The 25,138-nt window shown below is 46.6% G+C and overlaps 1 protein-coding gene across 1 annotated transcript in view; it reads right to left on the bottom strand.

Moving 5' to 3' along the window:
• LOC106568552 (methyl-CpG-binding domain protein 2) overlaps positions 1–25,138 on the bottom strand; it is a 118,724-nt gene that overhangs the window by 86,993 nt on the left and 6,593 nt on the right. The gene's annotated exons all lie outside the window — the stretch shown is intronic.

The following is a 25,138-nucleotide window of genomic DNA, read 5'->3' as shown; positions in this document are numbered from 1 at the left end:
TGTGAAAAAAATATATATACTGCTCAAAAAAATAAAGGGAACACTTAAACAACACATCCTAGATCTGAATGAAAGAAATAATCTTATTAAATACTTTTTTCTTTACATAGTTGAATGTGCTGACAACAAAATCACACAAAAATAATCAATGGAAATCCAATTTATCAACCCATGGAGGTCTGGATTTGGAGTCACACTCAAAATTAAAGTGGAAAACCACACTACAGGCTGATCCAACTTTGATGTAATGTCCTTAAAACAAGTCAAAATGAGGCTCAGTAGTGTGTGTGGCCTCTACGTGCGTGTATGACCTCCCTACAACGCCTGGGCATGCTCCTGATGAGGTGGCGGATAGTCTCCTGAGGGATCTCCTCCCAGACCTGGACTAAAGCATCCGCCAACTCCTGGACAGTCTGTGGTGCAACGTGGCGTTGGTGGATGGAGCGAGACATGATGTCCCAGATGTGCTCAATTGGATTCAGGTCTGGGGAACGGGCGGGCCAGTCCATAGCATCAATGCCTTCCTCTTGCAGGAACTGCTGACACACTCCAGCCACATGAGGTCTAGCATTGTCTTGCATTAGGAGGAACCCAGGGCCAACCGCACCAGCATATGGTCTCACAAGGGGTCTGAGGATCTCATCTCGGTACCTAATGGCAGTCAGGCTACCTCTGGCGAGCACATGGAGGGCTGTGCGGCCCCCCAAAGAAATGCCACCCCACACCATGACTGACCCACCACCAAACCGGTCATGCTGGAGGATGTTGCAGGCAGCAGAACGTTCTCCACCGCGTCTCCAGACTCTGTCACGTCTGTCACGTGCTCAGTGTGAACCTGCTTTCATCTGTGAAGAGCACAGGGCGCCAGTGGCGAATTTGCCAATCTTGGTTGTTCTCTGGCAAATGCCAAACGTCCTGCACGGTGTTGGGCTGTAAGCACAACCCCCACCTGTGGACGTCGGGCCCTCATACCACCCTCATGGAGTCTGTTTCTGACCGCTTGAGCAGACACATGCACATTTGTGGCCTGCTGGAGGTCATTTTGCAGGGCTCTGGCAGTGCTTCCCCTGCTCCTCCTTGCACAAAGGCGGAGGTAGCGGTCCTGCTGCTGGGTTGTTGCCCTCCTACGGCCTCCTCCACGTCTCCTGATGTACTGGCCTGTCTCCTGGTAGCGCCTCCATGCTCTGGACACTACGCTGACAGACACAGCAAACCTTCTTGCCACAGCTCGCATTGATGTGCCATCCTGGATGAGCTGCACTACCTGAGCCACTTGTGTGGGTTGTAGACTCCGTCTCATGCTACCACTAGAGTGAAAGCACCGCCAGCATTCAAAAGTGAACAAAACATCAGCCAGGAAGCATAGGAACTGAGAAGTGGTCTGTGGTCCCCACCTGCAGAACCACTCCTTTATTGGGGGTGTCTTGCTAATTGCCTATAATTTCCACCTGTTGTCTATTCCATTTGCACAACAGCATGTGAAATGTATTGTCAATCAGTGTTGCTTCCTAAGTGGACAGTTTGATTTCACAGAAGTGTGATTGACTTGGAGTTACATTGTGTTGTTTAAGTGTTCCCTTTATTTTTTTGAGCAGTGTATTATTGAGTTAATAAAGCTGCATACAAACATGGTCTCTTTGTTGTTTTCTTGAGTAGCTCCAAAATGCAGGTGTTTCAGCCTAGCTCAGTGGTTTCTGTGGAGGTGGGGCAGCTAGAGGAATATACAGGTGTTTCAGCCTAGCTCAGTGGTTTCTGTGGAGGTGGGGCAGCTAGAGGAATATACAGGTGTTTCAGCCTAGCTCAGTGGTTTCTGTGGAGGTGGGGCAGCTAGAGGAATATACAGGTGTTTCAGCCTAGCTCAGTGGTTTCTGTGGTGGTGGGGCAGCTAGAGGAATATACAGGTGTTTCAGCCTAGCTCAGTGGTTTCTGTGGAGGTGGGGCAGCTAGAGGAATATACAGGTGTTTCAGCCTAGCTCAGTGGTTTCTGTGGAGGTGGGGCAGCTAGAGGAATATACAGGTGTTTCAGCCTAGCTCAGTGCTTTCTGTGGAGGTGGGGCAGCTAGAGGAATATACAGGTGTTTCAGCCTAGCTCAGTGGTTTCTGTGGAGGTGGGGCAGCTAGAGGAATATACAGGTGTTTCAGCCTAGCTCAGTGGTTTCTGTGGAGGTGGGGCAGCTAGAGGAATATACAGGTGTTTCAGCCTAGCTCAGTGGTTTCTGTGGAGGTGGGGCAGCTAGAGGAATATACAGGTGTTTCAGCCTAGCTCAGTGGTTTCTGTGGAGGTGGGGCAGCTAGAGGAATATACAGGTGTTTCAGCCTAGCTAAGTGGTTTCTGTGGAGGTGGGGCAGCTAGAGGAATATACAGGTGTTTCAGCCTAGCTCAGTGGTTTCTGTGGAGGTGGGGCAGCTAGAGGAATATACAGGTGTTTCAGCCTAGCTCAGTGGTTTCTGTGGAGGTGGGGCAGCCAGCGGAATATACAGGTGTTTCAGCCTAGCTCAGTGGTTTCTGTGGAGGTGGGGCAGCTAGAGGAATATACAGGTGTTTCAGCCTAGCTCAGTGGTTTCTGTGGAGGTGGGGCAGCTAGAGGAATATACAGGTGTTTCAGCCTAGCTCAGTGGTTTCTGTGGAGGTGGGGCAGCTAGAGGAATATACAGGTGTTTCAGCCTAGCTCAGTGGTTTCTGTGGAGGTGGGGCAGCTAGAGGAATATACAGGTGTTTCAGCCTAGCTCAGTGGTTTCTGTGGAGGTGGGGCAGCTAGAGGAATATACAGGTGTTTCAGCCTAGCTCAGTGGTTTCTGTGGAGGTGGGGCAGCTAGAGGAATATACAGGTGTTTCAGCCTAGCTCAGTGGTTTCTGTGGAGGTGGGGCAGCTAGAGGAAAATACAGGTGTTTCAGCCTAGCTAAGTGGTTTCTGTGGAGGTGGGGCAGCTAGAGGAATATACAGGTGTTTCAGCCTAGCTCAGTGCTTTCTGTGGAGGTGGGGCAGCTAGAGGAATATACAGGTGTTTCAGCCTAGCTCAGTGGTTTCTGTGGAGGTGGGGCAGCCAGCGGAAAATACAGGTGTTTCAGCCTAGCTCAGTGGTTTCTGTGGAGGTGGGGCAGCCAGCGGAAAATACAGAGCGTAAGGGTTGGTAATCTTCTCTAATTGCGCAGTGATTACTGTTCTGTCAGAGCCCATCCAAGGCTCAAGGTCATTGGCCACAGATGAAATGACGTCAAATCACGTTATATCTACCGTAGCTTTGATTGTTCTGATCATGTCAACATCATTCCTTCAAAATTTTTGCTAGCAATCATCATCATGAATCACGTCAACAATCTACTGGCAAATCCTTTTCAATCCTTGTCGTATGAAGAGAAATTATAGATAAAACGTATCGGTGCTCATCGGCCATTGGACATAAACATTACAAAACAAGTTGGAAATCACAAATTCAACAATGAGTGGTTTGGAAGGAATTAGTGGCTAACTGCAAGCGTTGCAAAGCAATCACTATTTTGCTTCCCCTGCTATTTAGTGGAGTGGGTGTGTGGTCCAAGTCTGGGTTTAAGGGTCTCTTTTCCCAGCATAAAAAGGATAAACATTCACATGCAACACCATGGGCCAGAAGAAAAAAATTATACATTGGCCATGCTGTCAACCCAGAATGACTTTTGGAAACTCAGAAATCTCAGACTTCATTGAGTTTAAGATAACTGGGACGAGCTCCGACTGGAAAAATACATTTTGAACGGTCATCCAACTCGGAATTCCAAGTCGGGAACTCTGGGCTCTTTCTAGAGCTCCGACCTGATGATCACTAACATCATGATTCCACCTTGCTTTTCCCACGAGTTCCCAGTTGTCTTGAAAGCATCATAAATCCAGAAAATGCCAGACTTAATGATTTGGTTCTTTTCACCCTCATAACTTAGCCTACTGTTCTGACTTGGTGGTGCACATGTTATTTCTCTAAAACAGGTTATAGACTACATCTTCGAATATTGTAAGAGCTTTCATTATCTGTTTATATGCCCCCTTTATTTATCCTACGGTTCTGACTTGGTGTACGGGGAGAACATTGTAAGAACGGCCCATATCCTGAATTCTGCCGCTGTACATTTAAAAAGTGCTGAACAAATAGTTAGCTCGCTCATGAATGCCTTAATAGAAATTACAGAATGCCTCTTATCCACTCATTGTTCCCTTATGCCATAGTTTGTACATCTCAATTGTCAGTAGAAACTACATTTGTTTAAATCAGCCATATGTTTTTATAAAAAGGCAGTAAATAAGGCTGAATGAACTGTTTCGCTGCCAGACGAGGCTCCGCCAGGTGTAGCGGTCGTAAGGATTCACCTCATGGTGCTGAAAAAGAAAGCTCTGCTGTTGGGACAGCTATGTAGGCCTTAACAGTTTGTTGGCACCGTTGGTCAAAGTTATAGTTCAATTAATGAATTGTTTAGTATTGTGGCTTTCGAGGTATCTGTTTGCCCCGCCAAGATTCACACGCTAAATCCACCACTGTACACTACACCCCTCAAACTCTACTCTGGACCTCAGTCATTTTGTTATTGTTCCCCTCTAAACAGGGACTGATTTAGACCTGACATGTCAGCCATTTTGTTATTGTTCCCCGCTAAACAGGGACTGATTTAGACCTGACATGTCAGCCATTTTGTTATTGTTCCCCTCTAAACAGGGACTGATTTAGACCTGACATGTCAGCCATTTTGTTATTGTTCCCCTCTAAACAGGGACTGATTTAGACCTGACATGTCAGCCATTTTGTTATTGTTCCCCGCTAAACAGGGACTGATTTAGACCTGACATGTCAGCCATTTTGTTATTGTTCCCCTCTAAACAGGGACTGATTTAGACCTGACATGTCAGCCATTTTGTTATTGTTCCCCTCTAAGCAGGGACTGATTTAGACCTGACATGTCAGCCATTTTGTTATTGTTCCCCGCTAAACAGGGACTGATTTAGACCTGACATGTCAGCCATTTTGTTATTGTTCCCCTCTAAGCAGGGACTGATTTAGGCCTGACATGTCAGTCATTTTGTTATTGTTCCCCTCTAAACAGGACTGATTTAGGCCTGACATGTCAGACATTTTGTTATTGTTCCCCTCTAAACAGGGACTGATTTAGACCTGACATGTCAGTCATTTTGTTATTGTTCCCCTCTAAACAGGGACTGATTTAGACCTGACATGTCAGCCATTTTGTTATTGTTCCCCTCTAAACAGGGACTGATTTAGACCTGACATGTCAGCCATTTTGTTATTGTTCCCCTCTAAACAGGGACTGATTTAGACCTGACATGTCAGCCATTTTGTTATTGTTCCCCTCTAAACAGGGACTGATTTAGACCTGACATGTCAGTCATTTTGTTATTGTTCCCCTCTAAACAGGGACTGATTTAGACCTGACATGTCAGCCATTTTGTTATTGTTCCCCTCTAAACAGGGACTGATTTAGACGTGACGTGTCAGACATTTTGGTCATGCATCTTGTAGTATGAGCAGTGCTACGACGCGATTGGGCAAGGACTGCTGCCAATAGCCAATGAGCATTTAGCATGTGAGACCAAAACAATGATTGTGAAAAGGAAAGCAACAACAACATGACCTGTGTGGACCGAGGCGATGGAGGACAGACTGGTGGACCGAGGCGATGGAGGACAGACTGGTGGACCGAGGTGATGGAGGACAGACTGGTGGACCGAGGTGATGGAGGACAGACTGGTGGACCGAGGTGATGGAGGACAGACTGGTGGACCGAGGCGATGGAGGACAGACTGGTGGACCGAGGCGATGGAGGACAGACTGGTGGACCGAGGCGATGGAGGACAGACTGGTGGACCGAGGCGATGGAGGACAGACTGGTGGACCGAGGTGATGGGGGACAGACTGGTGGACCGAGGTGATGGAGGACAGACTGGTGGACCGAGGCGATGGGGACAGACTGGTGGACCGAGGCGATGGAGGACAGACTGGTGGACCGAGGTGATGGAGGACAAACTGGTGGACCGAGGCGATGGGGACAGACTGGTGGACCGAGGTGATGGGGGACAGACTGGTGGACCGAGGCGATGGGAACAGACTGGTGGACCGAGGCGATGGAGGACAGACTGGTGGACCGAGGCGATGGAGGACAAACTGGTGGACCGAGGCGATGGGGGACAAACTGGTGGACCGAGGTGATGGGGGACAGACTGGTGGACCGAGACGATGGGGACAGACTGGTGGACCGAGGCGATGGAGGACAGACTGGTGGACCGAGGCGATGGAGGACAGACTGGTGGACCGAGGCGATGGAGGACAGACTGGTGGACCGAGGTGATGGAGGACAGACTGGTGGACCGAGGCGATGGGGGACAGACTGGTGGACCGAGGCGATGGAGGACAGACTGGTGGACCGAGGCGATGGAGGACAGACTGGTGGACCGAGGCGATGGAGGACAGACTGGTGGACCGAGGTGATGGAGGACAAACTGGTGGACCGAGGCGATGGGGACAGACTGGTGGACCGAGGTGATGGGGGACAGACTGGTGGACCGAGGCGATGGGGACAGACTGGTGGACCGAGGTGATGGAGGACAGACTGGTGGACCGAGGTGATGGAGGACAGACTGGTGGACCGAGGCGATGGGGACAGACTGGTGGACCGAGGTGATGGAGGACAGACTGGTGGACCGAGACGATGGGGACAGACTGGTGGACCGAGGCGATGGAGGACAGACTGGTGGACCGAGACGATGGGGACAGACTGGTGGACCGAGGTGATGGAGGACAGACTGGTGGACCGAGGCGATGGAGGACAGACTGGTGGACCGAGGCGATGGAGGACAGACTGGTGGACCGAGGCGATGGAGGACAGACTGGTGGACCGAGGCGATGGAGGACAGACTGGTGGACCGAGGCGATGGAGGACAGACTGGTGGACCGAGGCGATGGAGGACAGACTGGTGGACCGAGGCGATGGAGGACAGACTGGTGGACAGACTGGTGGACCGAGGCGATGGAGGACAGACTGGTGGACCAGAATGCACTGCGCAGAACATTGGATGTAGCATGGGCAACGTTCCCCATCTCCTCAAAAGTATATCTGCCGTTGCAAATGTTAGACTCCACTCTGAGGCACCATCGTTGTGCAGGTTGAAACATCGTGAGATTGCAGACTCCTAAATTGATAGTGCAGTTTGTTTAGGTGATTTTACAGCTAACTAGCAACATTACATGCTGATATTGTCTTTGGTATTATTGTCTGAAGCGATGAATTCTAGCGAGCTACCTAGCTAGCTAGCCAGCCCATAGAGAATTGCATTGCGGATTCTGCAGTCGACTTGAGCTGCAACAGATTTCCACAACAATTTTCTATGTTGCTACCAACCTTATCATAAAGTCTAAATTAAACATGTGTTGTTCTTAGTGATATTTAACACTGTAAAGGAATGAGTGGTTTTGGGTGCAAAACCAACTCCACATCTGTGTCCTACCATGACAAGAACCAAAAACATCATAGAAAATAGTAATGAAAATATTAAATTAAAGTATTATGTCTCTTTTTGTATGTTTCTGCACAAACTGGAACAATGTAACACTAATAAAGCAGCTCACTGTTCGAGTGTTGGCATTTATTTCCTACGACAATCGAGAAACTACGACAACTGAGAAACCACGACAACCGAGAAACTACGACAACCGAAAAACTACGACAACCGAGAAACCACGACAACCGAGAAACCACGACAACCGAGAAACCACGACAACCCGAGAAACTACGACAACCGAGAATCTACGACAACCGAGAAACCACGACAACCGAGAAACTACGACAACCGAGAAACCACGACAACCGAGAAACTACGACAACCGAGAAACCACGACAACCGAGAAACCACGACAACCGAGAATCTACGACAACCGAGAAACCACGACAACCGAGAAACTACGACAACCGAGAAACCACGACAACCGAGAAACTACGACAACCGAGAAACCACGACAACCGAGAAACCACGACAACCGAAAAACTACGACAACTGAGAAACCACGACAACCCGAGAAACTACGACAACCGAGAAACTACGACAACCGAGAAACCACGACAACCGAGAAACTACGACAACCGAGAAACCACGACAACCCGAGAAACTACGACAACCGAGAAACTACGACAACCGAGAAACCACGACAACCGAGAAACTACGACAACCGAGAAACCACGACAACCGAGAAACCACGACAACCGAAAAACTACGACAACCGAGAAACCACGACAACCCGAGAAACTACGACAACCGAGAAACCACGACAACCGAGAAACTACGACAACCGAGAAACCACGACAACCGAAAAACTACGACAACCGAGAAACCACGACAACCGAGAAACCACGACAACCCGAGAAACTACGACAACCGAGAAACTACGACAACCGAGAAACCACGACAACCGAGAAACTACGACAACCGAGAAACCACGACAACCGAGAAACTACGACAACCCGAGAAACTACGACAACCGAGAAACTACGACAACCGAGAAACTACGACAACCGAGAAACCACGACAACCCGAGAAACTACGACAACCGAGAAACTACGACAACCGAGAAACCACGACAACCCGAGAAACTACGACAACCCGAGAAACTACGACAACCCGAGAAACTACGGCAACCGAGAAACCACGACAACCCGAGAAACTACGACAACCGAGAAACTCAGGATAAGATCAACTAGGAAATCATGTTGTATTGTGAGCACCAACATCCTGGGGTTGAGGATAGACGAAATGAAACATTTGAGAGAAGGAAATGAAATCGAAACCGTTGAGATTGTAAAAGTCGTGTTGTGTATATATGCCCAGCGTTTGGCAAACTGAAAGAGTGTTGAAAACAGTCGGGGAACCTCCTCCATCTAGCTCAGCTCCTCTCATATGCAGACGGAACGAGGGCCTAGCTCTGTGACCACCTCTGTGACCAGCGGGCGGAAGGACACAGATGAGTGTGTGACTGTGACTTGGTTCAGGGGTGAATGGGTACGTGACTCAGCGATGAGTCAAAGCTGAGCCAGAGAGAACTCACCCTTCCACATAACAACGCCTTTCAGAGAAACTCACCAAGACACAAACACACCCTAGCCCAGTCTCAGACTGACTACCTCTCTACCACACGGCTCACTAGTGAGAGAGATTAAGGGTGTGGAACAGAGTGACTATCTGTCTCTACCACACGGCTCACTAGAGAGAGAGATTAAGGGTGTGGAATTCCACATTGGTTAGCTTTCTTCATGTAATATGGACCAGAGAAACCATAGCAGGCTTGAAGGAACAAACAAAACCAGAAATCCCTCCAAATTTCAACATCCTAGACAGACCTGTGAAATATCAGTGACCATTCTCAGCATGTAGGCCTGTTTCCCCATAGTTAGCTTAGCTATCATGCTAATGTGCATGAGTGCCAGTAAGTTACACAGCAAAGTGGCTGTGAAAATGGAAGAGAGGAGCAGAGAAACAGAGCAGATGGAGTGAGAGAGTAGCCTCAATAGTTCTCCTGGCTTCTCCCTGGGCTTCTCCCTGGGCTTCTCCCTGGGCTTAGACACCAGCTCAGGGAGAACTGAGAGTAGAGAGAGCACTTCAGGAAGTTTCCTGTGTTTATGCCTGCCTATCTGTCTGCCTGCCTGCCTGGCTATCTGTCTGCCTACCTGCCTGGCTATCTGTCTGCCTACCTGCCTGGCTATCTGTCTGTCTGCCTACCTGCCTGGCTATTTGTCTGTCTGCCTACCTGCCTGGCTATTTGTCTGTCTGCCTACCTGCCTGGCTATCTGTCTGTCTGCCTACCTGCCTGGCTATTTGTCTGTCTGCCTACCTGCCTGGCTATTTGTCTGCCTGCCTAGCTATCAGTTTGTCTGCCTGCCTGCCTAGCTATCAGTTTGTCTGCCTGCCTGCCTAGCTATCAGTCTGTCTGCCTGCCTGCCTAGCTATCAGTCTGTCTGCCTGCCTGCCTAGCTATCAGTCTGTCTGCCTGCCTGCCTAGCTATCAGTTTGTCTGCCTGCCTGCATAGCTATCAGTTTGTCTGCCTGCCTGCCTAGCTATCAGTCTGTCTGCCTGCCTACCTGCCTAGCTATCAGTCTGTCTGTCTGCCTGCCTAGCTATCAGTTTGTCTGTCTGCCTGCCTGCCTGGCTATCAGTTTGTCTGTCTGCCTGCCTGCCTAGCTATCAGTCTGTCTGCCTGCCTGCCTGGCTATCAGTTTGTCTGTCTGCCTGCCTGCCTAGCTATCTGTCTGTCTGCCTGCCTGGCTATCAGTTTGTCTGTCTGCCTGCCTGCCTGGCTATCAGTTTGTCTGTCTGCCTGCCTGCCTGGCTATCAGTTTGTCTGTCTGCCTGCCTGCCTAGCTATCAGTCTGTCTGCCTGCCTGGCTGGCTATCAGTTTGTCTGTCTGCCTGCCTGCCTGGCTATCAGTTTGTCTGTCTGCCTGCCTGCCTAGTTATCAGTCTGTCTGTCTGCCTGCCTAGCTATCAGTCTGTCTGCCTGCCTGGCTATCAGTTTGTCTGTCTGCCTGCCTGCCTAGCTATCAGTCTGTCTACCTGCCTGCCTAGCTATCAGTCTGTCTAACTGCCTGGCTGGCTATCAGTTTGTCTGTCTGCCTGCCTGCCTGCCTAGCTATCAGTCTGTCTGCCTGCCTGCCTAGCTATCAGTCTGTCTGCCTGCCTAGCTATCAGTCTGTCTGCCTGCCTGCCTAGCTATCAGTCTGCCTGCCTAGCTATCAGTCTGTTTGTCTGCCTGCCTGCCTAGCTATCAGTCTGTCTACCTGCCTGCCTAGCTATCAGTCTGTCTACCTGCCTGCCTAGCTATCAGTCTGCCTGCCTGCCTAGCTATCAGTTTGTCTGCCTGCCTAGCTATCAGTCTGCCTACCTGCCTAGCTATCAGTCTGCCTACCTGCCTAGCTATCAGTCTGCCTGCCTGCCTAGCTATCATGTCTGCCTGCCTGCCTAGCTATCAGTCTGCCTGCCTGCCTAGCTATCAGTCTGTTTGTCTGCCTGCCTGCCTAGCTATCAGTCTGTTTGTCTGCCTGCCTGCCTAGCTATCAGTCTGTCTGCCTGCCTAGCTATCAGTCTGTCTGCCTGCCTAGCTATCAGTCTGCCTGCCTGCCTAGCTATCAGTCTGTTTGTCTGCCTGCCTGCCTAGCTATCAGTCTGTCTGCCTACCTGCCTGCCTAGCTATCAGTCTGTCTGCCTGCCTGCCTAGCTATCAGTCTGTCTGCCTGCCTGCCTAGCTATCAGTCTGTCTGCCTGCCTGCCTAGCTATCAGTCTGTCTGCCTGCCTGCATAGCTATCAGTTTGTCTGCCTGCCTGCATAGCTATCAGTCTGTCTGCCTACCTGCCTGCCTAGCTATCAGGTCTGCCTACCTGCCTAGCTATCAGTCTGCCTACCTGCCTAGCTATCAGTCTGCCTACCTGCCTGCCTGCAGATTGTGTGTGTAGTTGTGAGAGCAGCTAAGTGAAGGGCAGGGGACACACTTTCACGGCATGCTTGCTCCTCCCCCTTTCCCAGTGTAACCACAGCCCTCCTCTGACCCACACCCTTTTGTCTCACTGCTGACAGCACGCTTTGCACCAGCTGGGTTGCAGGCAGGGACACAGACAGGCAAGACAGACAGGCAGACTAACAGAGATAGGAGAGACTAACAGAGATGGGAGAGACTAACAGAGATAGGAGAGACTAACAGAGATGGGAGAGACAGAGACCCGAACTCCCATATCTACTGGGTGAAATACCACAATTATTTATATTTATGTTTATTTATTTTCCCTGTTGTACTTTAACCATTTGCACATCATTACAACACTGTATATAGACATAATATGACAGGTAAAATGTCTTTATTCTTTTGGAACCTCTGTGAGTGTAATGTTTTACTGTTCAATTTTATTGTTTATTTCACTTTTGTTTATTATCTACTTCACTTGCTTTGGCAATGTTAACATATGTTTCCCATGCCAATAAAGCCCCTTGAATTGAATTGAACTGAATTGATAGGCGAGACAGAGAGAGAGACAGATACTGAAATGTACCAACACAGAGACAGATGAGAGGGAGGCAGCGCACCAAAGCATGTGTGGAAGAGAAAGATCATTATGGTGTAAATAGGTCTATTAATTCCACTGAAGTGATCACGTTTCCTACTAACGTACTCCATGTTGTCTTGCCCTGGCTCACAGCTTCCCTACCCATCGATCGCCTGGCATGGAGCTATAGCTTATTTCCATCTGAAAGACCGCACGAGCACCAACGAGAAGTTCATAGGAGCATATCGAATTCGGCGTCAAATGAAAGCCAATAGTCTATATTTTGAGGAAATGAAGGCATAGATTTGAAATTTTTCAACAACAAAGAATGTGGCGTAAGAAAAGGCTTTGATTTCTGGATGAACAGATGGAAAGGGAGGGGGGGATCTTAGTAAACATCTACCAGAAAAAAAGTCTTAAAAAGGTATCAGAAATACATCAAAACACAATAAATTTGACGTAAAGATCTCCACCAACTTATATCAACACTTATATTTTGTTGTGGAGAAATGTGTTATCTTCTGTAAGTTTAAGAAACATTGCATTGTGCCTTATAATTCCGTTACCAAAAAAAACCACATCTTTAAGATATTGTCTAATTCCTCTCCCTCATGAGGAGGGAGAATCAAGAAAGTTCACAGAAGTAACAAGTGATGGTAGACATACCAATTAGTTAGTCATTTTACTGATGTGCATTGTGTTTATGAATTATTAAGTGATTAGAACTCCTAATTCCGTTCCCAAATTGGAAACAAATCTGTAACGGAATTACAGCAACTGAAATGGCTACAATGTGAAATCAATAATAGTCACAAACCACATTTGGGTCTTCCCTTCCCCTGGTATACTGCTATATTCAGCTCATAACTGTCTTCCCTTCCCCTGGTATACTGCTATATTCAGCTCATAACTGTCTTCCCTTCCCCTGGTATACTGCTATATTCAGCTCATAACTGTATTCCCTTCCCCTGGTATACTGCTATATTCAGCTCATAACTGTCTCCTGCTACTGTCTTCCCTTCCCCTGGTATACTGCTATATTCAGCTCATAACTGTCTTCCCTTCCCCTGGTATACTGCTATATTCAGCTCATAACTGTCTTCCCTTCCCCTGGTATACTGCTATATTCAGCTCATAACTGTCTCCTGCTACTGTCTTCCCTTCCCCTGGTATACTGCTATATTCAGCTCATAACTGTCTTCCCTTCCCCTGGTATACTGCTATATTCAGCTCATAACTGTCTTCCCTTCCCCTGGTATACTGCTATATTCAGCTCATAACTGTATTCCCTTCCCCTGGTATACTGCTATATTCAGCTCATAACTGTCTTCCCTTCCCCTGGTATACTGCTATATTCAGCTCATAACTGTCTTCCCTTCCCCTGGTATACTGCTATATTCAGCTCATAACTGTCTTCCCTTCCACTGGTATACTGCTATATTCAGCTCATAACTGTCTCCTGCTACTGTCTTCCCTTCCCCTGGTATACTGCTATATTCAGCTCATAACTGTCTTCCCTTCCCCTGGTATACTGCTATATTCAGCTCATAACTGTCTCCTGCTACTGTCTTCCCTTCCCCTGGTATACTGCTATATTCAGCTCATAACTGTCTTCCCTTCCCCTGGTATACTGCTATATTCAGCTCATAACTGTCTTCCCTTCCCCTGGTATACTGCTATATTCAGCTCATAACTGTCTTTCCTTCCCCTGGTATACTGCTATATTCAGCTCATAACTGTATTCCCTTCCCCTGGTATACTGCTATATTCAGCTCATAACTGTCTTCCCTTCCCCTGGTATACTGCTATATTCAGCTCATAACTGTATTCCCTTCCCCTGGTATACTGCTATATTCAGCTCATAACTGTATTCCCTTCCCCTGGTATACTGCTATATTCAGCTCATAACTGTCTCCTGCTACTGTCTTCCCTTCCCCTGGTATACTGCTATATTCAGCTCATAACTGTCTTCCCTTCCCCTGGTATACTGCTATATTCAGCTCATAACTGTCTCCTGCTACTGTCTTCCCTTCCCCTGGTATACTGCTATATTCAGCTCATAACTGTCTCCTGCTACTGTCTTCCCTTCCCCTGGTATACTGCTATATTCAGCTCATAACTGTCTTCCCTTCCCCTGGTATACTGCTATATTCAGCTCATAACTGTCTTCCCTTCCCCTGGTATACTGCTATATTCAGCTCATAACTGTCTCCTGCTACTGTCTTCCCTTCCCCTGGTATACTGCTATATTCAGCTCATAACTGTCTTCCCTTCCCCTGGTATACTGCTATATTCAGCTCATAACTGTCTTCCCTTCCCCTGGTATACTGCTATATTCAGCTCATAACTGTATTCCCTTCCCCTGGTATACTGCTATATTCAGCTCATAACTGTATTCCCTTCCCCTGGTATACTGCTATATTCAGCTCATAACTGTCTGCTACTGTCTTCCCTTCCCCTGGTATACTGCTATATTCAGCTCATAACTGTCTTCCCTTCCCCTGGTATACTGCTATATTCAGCTCATAACTGTCTCCTGCTACTGTCTTCCCTTCCACTGGTATACTGCTATATTCAGCTCATAACTGTCTCCTGCTACTGTCTTCCCTTCCCCTGGTATACTGCTATATTCAGCTCATAACTGTCTTCCCTTCCCCTGGTATACTGCTATATTCAGCTCATAACTGTCTTCCCTTCCCCTGGTATCTGCTAGCTATAACTGTCTTCCCTTCCCCTGGTATACTGCTACATTCAGCTCATAACTGTCTTCCCTTCCCCTGGTATACTGCTATATTCAGCTCATAACTGTCTCCTGCTACTGTCTTCCCTTCCCCTGGTATACTGCTATATTCAGCTCATAACTGTCTCCTGCTACTGTCTTCCCTTCCCCTGGTATACTGCTATATTCAGCTCATAACTGTCTTCCCTTCCCCTGGTATACTCTTCCTCAACTGTCTTCCCTTCCCCTGGTATACTGCTATATTCAGCTCATAACTGTCTTCCCTTCCCCTGGTATACTGCTATATTCAGCTCATAACTGTCTTCCCTTCCCCTGGTATACTGCTATATTCAGCTCATAACTGTCTTCCCTTCCCCTGGTATACTGCTATATTCAGCTCATAACTGTCTTCCCTTCCCCTGGTATACTGCTATATTCAGCTCATAACTGTCTTCCCTTCCCCTGGTATACTGCTATATTCAGCTCATAACTGTCTCCTGCCTTAAAATAACTGTTTACGTCTTTCTGTTGGTCAAACCGAGAGTGGTAAACAGACTGAGTAAGGACAGGACAACACCTCTCTCTCTCTCTAAGGGCTTCATTGCTATGGGAAACATGTTAACATTGCCAAAGCAGGTGAAGTAGATTACAAAAGTGAAATAAACAATACAAATTAACAGTAAACATTACACTCACAAAAATTACAAAAGAATAAAGACATTTCAAGTGTCACATTATGTGCAAATAGTTAAAGTACAAAAGCAAAAATAAATAAGCATAAATATGGGTTGTATTTACAATGGTGTTTGTTCTTCACCGGTTTCGCCTGCCTGCCTGCCTGCCTGCCTGCCTGCCTGCTTCTCTCTCTCCAGTTAGTCATCTCTCCCAGATCTTACTGTCAACTACCCACGAGCCCCCTCTCTTTCCATTTACTGTACCCAGCATCCTCGCCCACTGATCACCGACTGACACCGGACGTCCATGGACGTTGAAATGTGGTCAGTCCACCCTGGCCTTAACGTTAACGTATAGAGACGGACCGGACTGGACCAAACCTGAACCTATCATAGACGTATGTTTTCACAAATGTGGATAGTAGAGTAGATCACAGTACAGTGTATTGAGTAGATCACAGTACAGTACAGTGTATTGAGTAGATCACAGTACTGTGTAGTGAGTAGATCACAGTGGAGTACAGTGAGTAGATCACAGTACAGTGTAGTGAGTAGATCACAGTACAGTACAGTGAGTAGATCACAGTACAGTGTAGTGAGTAGATCACAGTACAGTACAGTGTATTGAGTAGATCACAGTACTGTGTAGTGAGTAGATCACAGTGGAGTACAGTCCAATACAATACAGTAGTACAGTAAAGAAGAGTAGAATACAGTATATTGTACTGTAGTCTACTGTACTGAACTCTACTGTATTCCTTTAAAGACGCAGCCATTACCTAGCGAGCACGCCAGTCAGGCAGACAGCACACAGTGACATGTAGGTCAGTAGCGTAGTGCTGTGCCGAGCAGAGAGGGACTGGGTTGTGAGGATCAGTGAACTGCACAGTGGCTGTGAGCTACAGTACAGTCCAGTACAGCCTGGACAACCCACTGAGGTGAGTAAACCTGCCAGAGCTCTCGCTACAGCACAGTTTGCCCTTCACTTCAGTCGCCACCACACAGCTGCTTTTCACACTCGCATAGAGAGTCGTCTCTTCAAAATGGCCGCGGCGACTCTCTCTCTGCTACGTCCCCCTCCACTCTTCCGCTTGAGCAGACTGACTAACAATGGACTTGTTGTGTGAACAGATAAAAATGGCAGATTTAGGCCTACATACTCATTGATAATCAAGTGTTAAAGACAGCCTAAAGTCCCAGCATTTTACAGCGTGGGGTCAAGGCCTCATCGAGAGAAAACCAACATAGAAACTGTCAGTGTTATGGGTGTTGCGTGTTCAAATCAAATCAAATGTTATTTGTCACATGCTCCGTAAACAACAGGTGTAGACCAGTGGCGGTCGGTGCCAATTAAAGATGAGGGAGGACGAGTTTAGTTTTTTAGTTTTTTTATGAGCATGGCCTTATTTCTATTACAGCATATTGGATGACTGTCATTCATACTCCATTCACCCAGCTCAATGTAACATCCATACAGGCTACTTACTACATGATACTAGAATTTTCCCTATACAAAAATCAGGCAGTTGCTACAACCTAGCCTACGCAGGAAAGTTTCCAACATAAGTGCACAGGTCGAGAGAAAGAGTAGACTAATCAACGTAACAGACAGTGACACATTCAATAGCGCCTTGCACACTGTTGCCTGTATCTATCTAGCTGATCTAGGGTGTAATCATGAGTCCAACAGTTGAAAATGAACGTTTCAAAAATTGGACAAATTCAGGTATGTTTATCCCTGTTTCGTTCTGTTTGCTTACGTTAAAGAAACGGGTTTTTTTTCAACAGAATCGACAGAATAAATAGACCACTGATCACCAGCAAACACAGTTCACTTTCATAGCAGCCACATACAAACAGCATGATCACTTTTATCGTTTTATATATATATATTGAGATATATATATATACACACATATATAAATACATAAAATTCCTTCTCGGATATACGCACTCTCCTCCTCTCACCTTTTCCCTTCGCTTGTGGACTTCAGTGCACAAGACAACAGCTGTCTGTGACCAAGTGGAAAAACCTTTCCAAACCAAACTTTCATACAATAACCACTAAACACAGACTACATCTTTGTCACTATATTAGCAAACGTCATTGTCAACATGGCTACTAGAACTAACGCTTTATTAAAGTGTACAGCAAGCAGTTTAGCAGTTACACTGCCGGGACCTGTGGCAATATATTAATAAAACCAAAAGCTTACCTTGACTTGGAAGAGTTATAGTGTTGGATAGCCATAGCCGGCTAACTAACATAGCATCCCTCTCTGTTTGAGCTGTGTGTTTAAGTAGGCTGAACTTGCAAGCTGCATTCGCTACCTAGGTACAGTGCATTCAGAAAGTATTCAGACCCCTTCCCTTTTTCCACATTGTTACGTTTCTGACTTACTCTACAATTGATCAAATAAATAAAATCTGCACACAATACCCCATAATGACAAAGAAAAAACAGGTTTGTCGAAATTCTTGTAAATGTATAAAAAAGGAAAAACAGAAATACCTTATTTACATAAGAATTCAGACTCTTTGCTGTGAGACTCGAAATTGAGCTCAGGTGCATCCTGTTTCCATTGATCATCCTTGAGATGTTTCTACAACTTGATTGGAGTCCACCTGTGGTAAATTCAATGGATTGGACATGATTTGGAAAGGCACACACATGTCTATATAAGGTCCCACAGTTGACAGTGCATGTCAGAGCAAAAACCAAGCCATGAGGCTGATGGAATTGTCCGTAGAGCTCAGAGATAGGATTGTGTCGAGGCACCGATCTGGGGAAGGGTACCAAAAACGTTCTGCAGCATTGAAGTTTCCCAAGAACACAGTGGCCTCCATCATTCTTAAATGGAAGACGTTTGGAACCACCAAGACTCTTCCTAGAGCTGGCTGCCCGGACAAATTGAGCAATGGGGGGAGAAGGGCCTTGGTCAGTGAGGTGACCAAGAACCTGATGGTCACTCTGGCAGAGCTTCAGAGTTCCTCTGTAGAGATGGGAGAACCTTCCAGAAAGACAACCATCTCTGCAACACTCCACCAATCAGGCCTTTATGGTAGAGTGGCCAGACAGAAGCCACTCCTCAGTAAAAGGCACATGACAGCCCGCTTGGAGTTTGCCAAAAGGCACCTAAAGGACTCTAAGACCATGAGAAACAAGATTGAACTCTTTGGCCTGAATGCCAAGCGTAACGTCTGAAGGAAACCTGGCACCATCCCTACGGTGAAGCATGGTGGTGGCAGCATCATGCTGTGGGGATGTTTCTCAGCGGCAAGGGACTGAGAAACTAGTCAGGATAGAGCGAAAGATGAACGGAGCAAAGTACAGAGATTGATTAAAACCTGCTAAGGACCTCAGACTGGGGTGAAGGTTCACCTTCCAACAGGACAACGACCTTAAGCACACAGCCAAGACAACGAAGGAGTGGCTTCGGGACAAGTCTCTGAATGTCCGTGAGTGGCCCAGCCAGAGCCCGGACTTGAACCCAATCGAACATCTCTGGAGAGATCTGAAAATAGCTGTGCAGTGACGTTCCCCATCCAACCTGACAGAGCTTGAGAGGATCTGCAGAGAAGAATGGGAGAAACTCCCCAAATACAGGTGTGCCAAGCTTGTAGCATTAAATCAAATGACAAAGACAAAATGTTCAGCTACCCGTTTAAGGGCGAGAGGTTACCACTCGAGTCACGAGTGTGAGATTTGGGATCAGACTAGAGCGTCTCTTTCGCTATCTGTTGAAACAGTAGACTCAAACTAACATTGAAAAACAACCGAGCTTCTGAACAAAACAATGTAAATAGCCAAGAAACACAAGGACAATTTCTAACTTTGTAGACTTTTGAACAATTAGACCAGCAACTTTCATACCTGTGCACAGGATAGGATTAAATAGGATTCCTATTTCTTTGTGCGATTAGCAGCTATGAAACAAAACAGCAGACATACCGCAGCAATAAATTGCAACTCGCACGTGCACATACATTTCTGAATAAAAAATCAAAAGTCAAGTAACGCACTGCAGAGCAAATTGACCACCCGCCAACATGGCTGGTGAAATAGGCAATACCTAAATCTACCCGCATTTGGCGGGTGGCGGGTGTTCTATTTATGCCCCGTCTCTGATCCTTTGATTGGGTGGACAACTTCAGTTCATACTGCAAGAGCTCTGATAGGTTGGAGGACGTCCTCCGGAAGTCATCATAATTACTGTGGAAGTCTATGGAAGGGGGTGAGAACCATAAGCCTCCTAGGTTTGATATTTACAGTTGAAGTCTGAAGTTTACATACACTTAGGTAAATTTTTCCAACAATTGTTTACAGACAGATTATTTCACTTATAATTCACTGTATCACAATTCCAGTGGGTCAGAAGTTTACATACACTAAGTTGACTGTGCCTTTAAACAGCTTGGAAAATTCCAGAAAGTGATGTCATGGCTTTAGAAGCTTCTGACCTCAGAAAAACAATTGTAGACCTCCACAAGTCTGGCTCATCCTTGGGAGCAATTTCCAAACGCCTGAAGGTACCACCTTCATCTGTACAAACAATAGTATGCAAGTATAAACACCATGGGATCATGCAGACGTCATACCGCTCAGGAAGGAGACGCATTCTGTCTCCTAGAGATGAACGTACTTTGGTGCGAAAAGTGCAAATCAATCCCAGAACAACAGCAAAGGACCTTGTGAAGATGCTGGAGGAAACAGGTACAAAAGTATCTGTAAAACGAGTCCTATATCGACATAACCTGAAAGGCCGCTCAGCAAGGAAGAAGCCACTGCTCCAAAACCGCCATAAAAAGCCAGACTACGGTTTGCAACTGCACATGGGGACAAAGATCGTACTTTTTTGAGAAATGTCCGCTGGTCTGATGAAACAAAAATAGAGCTGTTTGGCCATAATGACCATCGTTATGTTTGGAGGAAAAAAGGGGAGGCTTGCAAGCCGAAGAACACCATCCCAACCATGAAGCACGGGGGTGGCAGTATCATGTTGTGGGGGTGCTTTGCTGCAGGAGGGACTGGTGCACTTCACGAAATAGATGGCATCATAAGGCAGAAAAATTATGTGGATATATTGAAGCAACATCTCAAGACATCAGTCAGGAAGTTAAAGCTTGGTAGCAAATGGGTCTTCCAGATGGACAATGACCCCAAGCATACTTCTGAAGTTGTGGCACAATGGCTAAAGGATAACAAAGTCAAGGTATTGGAGTGGCCATCACAAAGCCCTGACCTCAATCCCATAGAACATGTGTGGGCAGAACTGAAGAAGTGTGTGCGAGCAAGGAGGCCTACAAACCTGACTCATTTATACCAGCTCTGTCAGGAGGAATGGTCAAAATTCACCCAACTTTGTGGGGAGCTTGTGGAAGGCTACCCGAAACATTTGACCCAAGTTAAACAATTTATAGGCAATGCTACCAAATACTAATTGAGTATATGTAAACTTCTGACCCACTGGGAAGGTGATGAAAGAAATAAAAGCTGAAATAAATAATTCTCTCTACTATTACTATTTTTTTTTTTTAAGAAAGTGGTGATCCTAATTTTTACTAGGATTAAATGTCAGGAATTGTGGAAAAACAGTTTAAATGTATTTGGCTACGGTGTATGTAAACTTCTGACTTCAACTGTAAGTCAATGTACCCAGAGGAGGATGGAAGCTAGCTGTCCTCCGGCTACACCATGGTGCTACCCTACAGAGTGCTGTTGAGGCTACTGTAGACCTTCATTGCAAAACAGTGTGTTTTAATGAATTATTTGGTGACATGAACAAATGTTGTATCTGAAAAGGCTAACGTTTTTAATGTTTCACTAATTTTATTTTTATGAAATTCACTGAGGAACCGCCACTGGTGTAAACTAACAGTGAAATTCTTACTTACAGGCCCTTACCAACAATGCAGAGAGAAAAATAGAACCATTATAGAAAGATAATAACAAGAGGAACAAATACGCAAAGAGTAACGATAACTAGGTTATATACAAGGGGTACCAGTACTGAGTAATGATAACTAGGTTATATACAAGGTGTACCAGTACTGAGTAATGATAACTAGGTTATATACAAGGGGTACCAGTACTGAGTAATGATAACTAGGTTATATACAAGGGGTACCAGTACTGAGTAATGATAACTAGGTTATATACAAGGTGTACCAGTACTGAGTAATGATAACTAGGTTATATACAAGGGGTACCAGTACTGAGTAATGATAACTAGGTTATATACAAGGTGTACCAGTACTGAGTAATGATAACTAGGTTATATACAAGGGGTACCAGTACTGAGTAATGATAACTAGGTTATATACAAGGGGTACCAGTACTGAGTAATGATAACTAGGTTATATACAAGGGGTACCAGTACTGAGTAATGATAACTAGGTTATATACAAGGGGTACCAGTACTGAGTAATGATAACTAGGTTATATACAAGGGGTACTAGTACTGAGTAATGATAACTAGGTTATATACAAGGTGTACCAGTACTGAGTAATGATAACTAGGTTATATACAAGGGGTACCAGTACTGAGTAATGATAACTAGGTTATATACAAGGGGTACTAGTACTGAGTAATGATAACTAGGTTATATACAAGGGGTACTAGTACTGAGTAATGATAACTAGGTTATATACAAGGGGTACCAGTACTGAGTAATGATAACTAGGTTATATACAAGGGGTACCAGTACTGAGTAATGATAACTAGGTTATATACAAGGGGTACCAGTACCGAGTCCATGTGCAGGGATAGGAGGTAATAACATGGCTATATACACACAGGGTACCAGTACTGAGTCAATGTGCAGGGGTACGAGGTAATTGAGGTAAATATGTAAATATATGTATAAGTTAGGGGTAAACAACAGCCATCAGGATAGATAGTAAACAGTAGCAGCAGTGTAAGTGATGAGTCAATGCAGAAAGGGTCAATGCAGACTGTCCGGGTAGCTATTTGGTTAACTATTTATCAGTCTTATGGCTTGGGGGGTAGAAGCTATTCAGGGTCCTGTTGGTCCCAGACTTGGTGCACTGCTTGCTGTGTGGTAGCAGAGAGAACAGTCTATGACTTGAGTGGCTGGAGTCTTTGACAATTTTTAGTTTTAGGTCCTTCCTCTGACACCGCCTGGTGTAGATGTCCTGGATGGCAGGAAGCTCAGACCCAGTGATGTACTGGGCCGTACGCACTACCCTCTGTAGCGCCTTGTGGTCGGAAGCCAAGCAGTTACCAAACCAGTAAGCAGTAGCCTACACAAACCCCCTGGTCACATGGTTTCATTCTATATCCTGGTAAGCATGGTCACATGGTTTCATTCTATATCCTGGTAAGCATGGTCACATGGTTTCATTCTATATCCTGGTAAGCATGGTCACATGGTTTCATTCTATATCCTGGTAAGCATGGTCACATGGTTTCATTCTATATCCTGGTAAGCATGGTCACATGGTTTCATTCTATATCCTGGTAAGCATGGTCACATGGTTTCATTCTATATCCTGGTAAGCATGGTCACATGGTTTCATTCTATATCCTGGTAAGCATGGTCACATGGTTTCATTCTATATCCTGGTAAGCATGGTCACATGGTTTCATTCTATATCCTGGTAAGCCCGGTCACATGGTTTCATTCTATATCCCGGTAAGCATGGTCACATGTCATACAGTGTTGTTCTGTTCTGTAGCATCTCTTTCAGCTTCACAGTCAGGCAGAGCGAGGCAGTATGTATGTATGTGTGGGGGGATTTGTGAGTGACCTGTGAGTGACCTATGAGGACAAGCACTGAGTAGTAGTAATCCCATAACCTCTGATATTTACTACTGACCTCAGTTACTCTTCTACAAACCTCTGAGGGCAAAGAGTCGAGCTGGGTTCAGTCTCAGTCTGAAGAGATTCAATTCACCTCAAGAGTCTAGTGGAGTTCACTCTCACTCTGAAGAGATTCAATTCACCTCAAGAGTCTAGTCGTTCAGTCTCAGTCTGAAGAGATTCAATTCACCTCAAGTTTCCTTTCAAGTCTCAGCAATGCCGAGTAGGCCCACTTCACATAGAGAACGACTACAGATAAAAACATGTTTGTCACAAACCTTATCCACTTAGCCTAACACACAGAGCCCGATCCCACAGTCTCACAACAGCCGACTCTTGCCTTCTGCCTCAGATACCTGTATTCAGCCCTGCCTACCTTCCCACAGCCTGGGATTGTTTTGAATGCAAGCCGCTCTTGGAACATCAAAGCAGCAGTGGCTAGTATGCCCAGAGGAGGTTCATTTAAATTATTCTGTCAAACCACAACTAACTCTGGCAGGAGAACACAAGCAGTGAACTGAACTCCATCTCTGGGACTGACTGAGGTGATGTGGGAAGAAGAGAGGGACTCCATCTCTGGGACTGACTGAGGTGATGTGGGAAGAAGAGAGGGACTCCATCTCTGGGACTGACTGAGGTGATGTGGGAAGAAGAGAGGGACTCCATTTCTGGGACTGACTGAGGTGATGTGGGAAGAAGAGAGGGACTCCATCTCTGGGACTGACTGAGGTGATGTGGGAAGAAGAGAGGGACTCCATCTCTGGGACTGACTGAGGTGATGTGGGAAGAAGAGAGGGACTCCATCTCTGGGACTGACTGAGGTGATGTGGGAAGAAGAGAGGGACTGACTGAGGTGATGTGGGAAGAAGAGAGGGACTCCATTTCTGGGACTGACTGAGGTGATGTGGGAAGAAGAGAGGGACTGACTGAGGTGATGTGGGAAGAAGAGAGGGACTGACTGAGGTGATGTGGGAAGAAGAGAGGGACTCCATCTCTGGGACTGACTGAGGTGATGTGGGAAGAAGAGAGGGACTGACTGAGGTGATGTGGGAAGAAGAGAGGGACTCCATCTCTGGGACTGACTGAGGTGATGTGGGAAGAAGAGAGGGACTCATCTGGGACTGACCGAGGGTGATGTGGGAAGAAGAGAGGGACTCCATCTCTGGGACTGACTGAGGTGATGTGGGAAGAAGAGAGGGACTCCATCTCTGGGACTGTCTGAGGTGATGTGGGAAGAAGAGAGGGACTCCATCTCTGGGACTGACTGAGGTGATGTGGGAAGAAGAGAGGGACTCCATCTCTGGGACTGTCTGAGGTGATGTGGGAAGAAGAGAGGGACTCCATCTCTGGGACTGACTGAGGTGATGTGGGAAGAAGAGAGGGACTCCATTTCTGGGACTGACTGAGGTGATGTGGGAAGAAGAGAGGGACTCCATCTCTGGGACTGACCGAGGGTGATGTGGGAAGAAGAGAGGGACTCCATCTCTGGGACTGACTGAGGTGATGTGGGAAGAAGAGAGGGACTCCATCTCTGGGACTGACTGAGGTGATGTGGGAAGAAGAGAGGGACTCCATCTCTGGGACTGACCGAGGGTGATGTGGGAAGAAGAGAGGGACTCCATCTCTGGGACTGACTGAGGTGATGTGGGAAGAAGAGAGGGACTCCATCTCTGGGACTGACTGAGGTGATGTGGGAAGAAGAGAGGGACTCCATCTCTGGGACTGACTGAGGTGATGTGGGAAGAAGAGAGGGACTCCATCTCTGGGACTGACTGAGGTGATGTGGGAAGAAGAGAGGGACTCCATCTCTGGGACTGACTGAGGTGATGTGGGAAGAAGAGAGGGACTCCATCTCTGGGAC

The sequence above is a fragment of the Salmo salar genome, chromosome ssa13 (genome assembly GCF_905237065.1).
Source record: "Salmo salar chromosome ssa13, Ssal_v3.1, whole genome shotgun sequence".
In the NCBI taxonomy this organism is placed as follows: Eukaryota; Metazoa; Chordata; class Actinopteri; order Salmoniformes; family Salmonidae; genus Salmo; species Salmo salar.
Note: the sequence above shows the minus strand (reverse complement) of the source record. Positions and strands in the feature narration are given on the sequence as shown.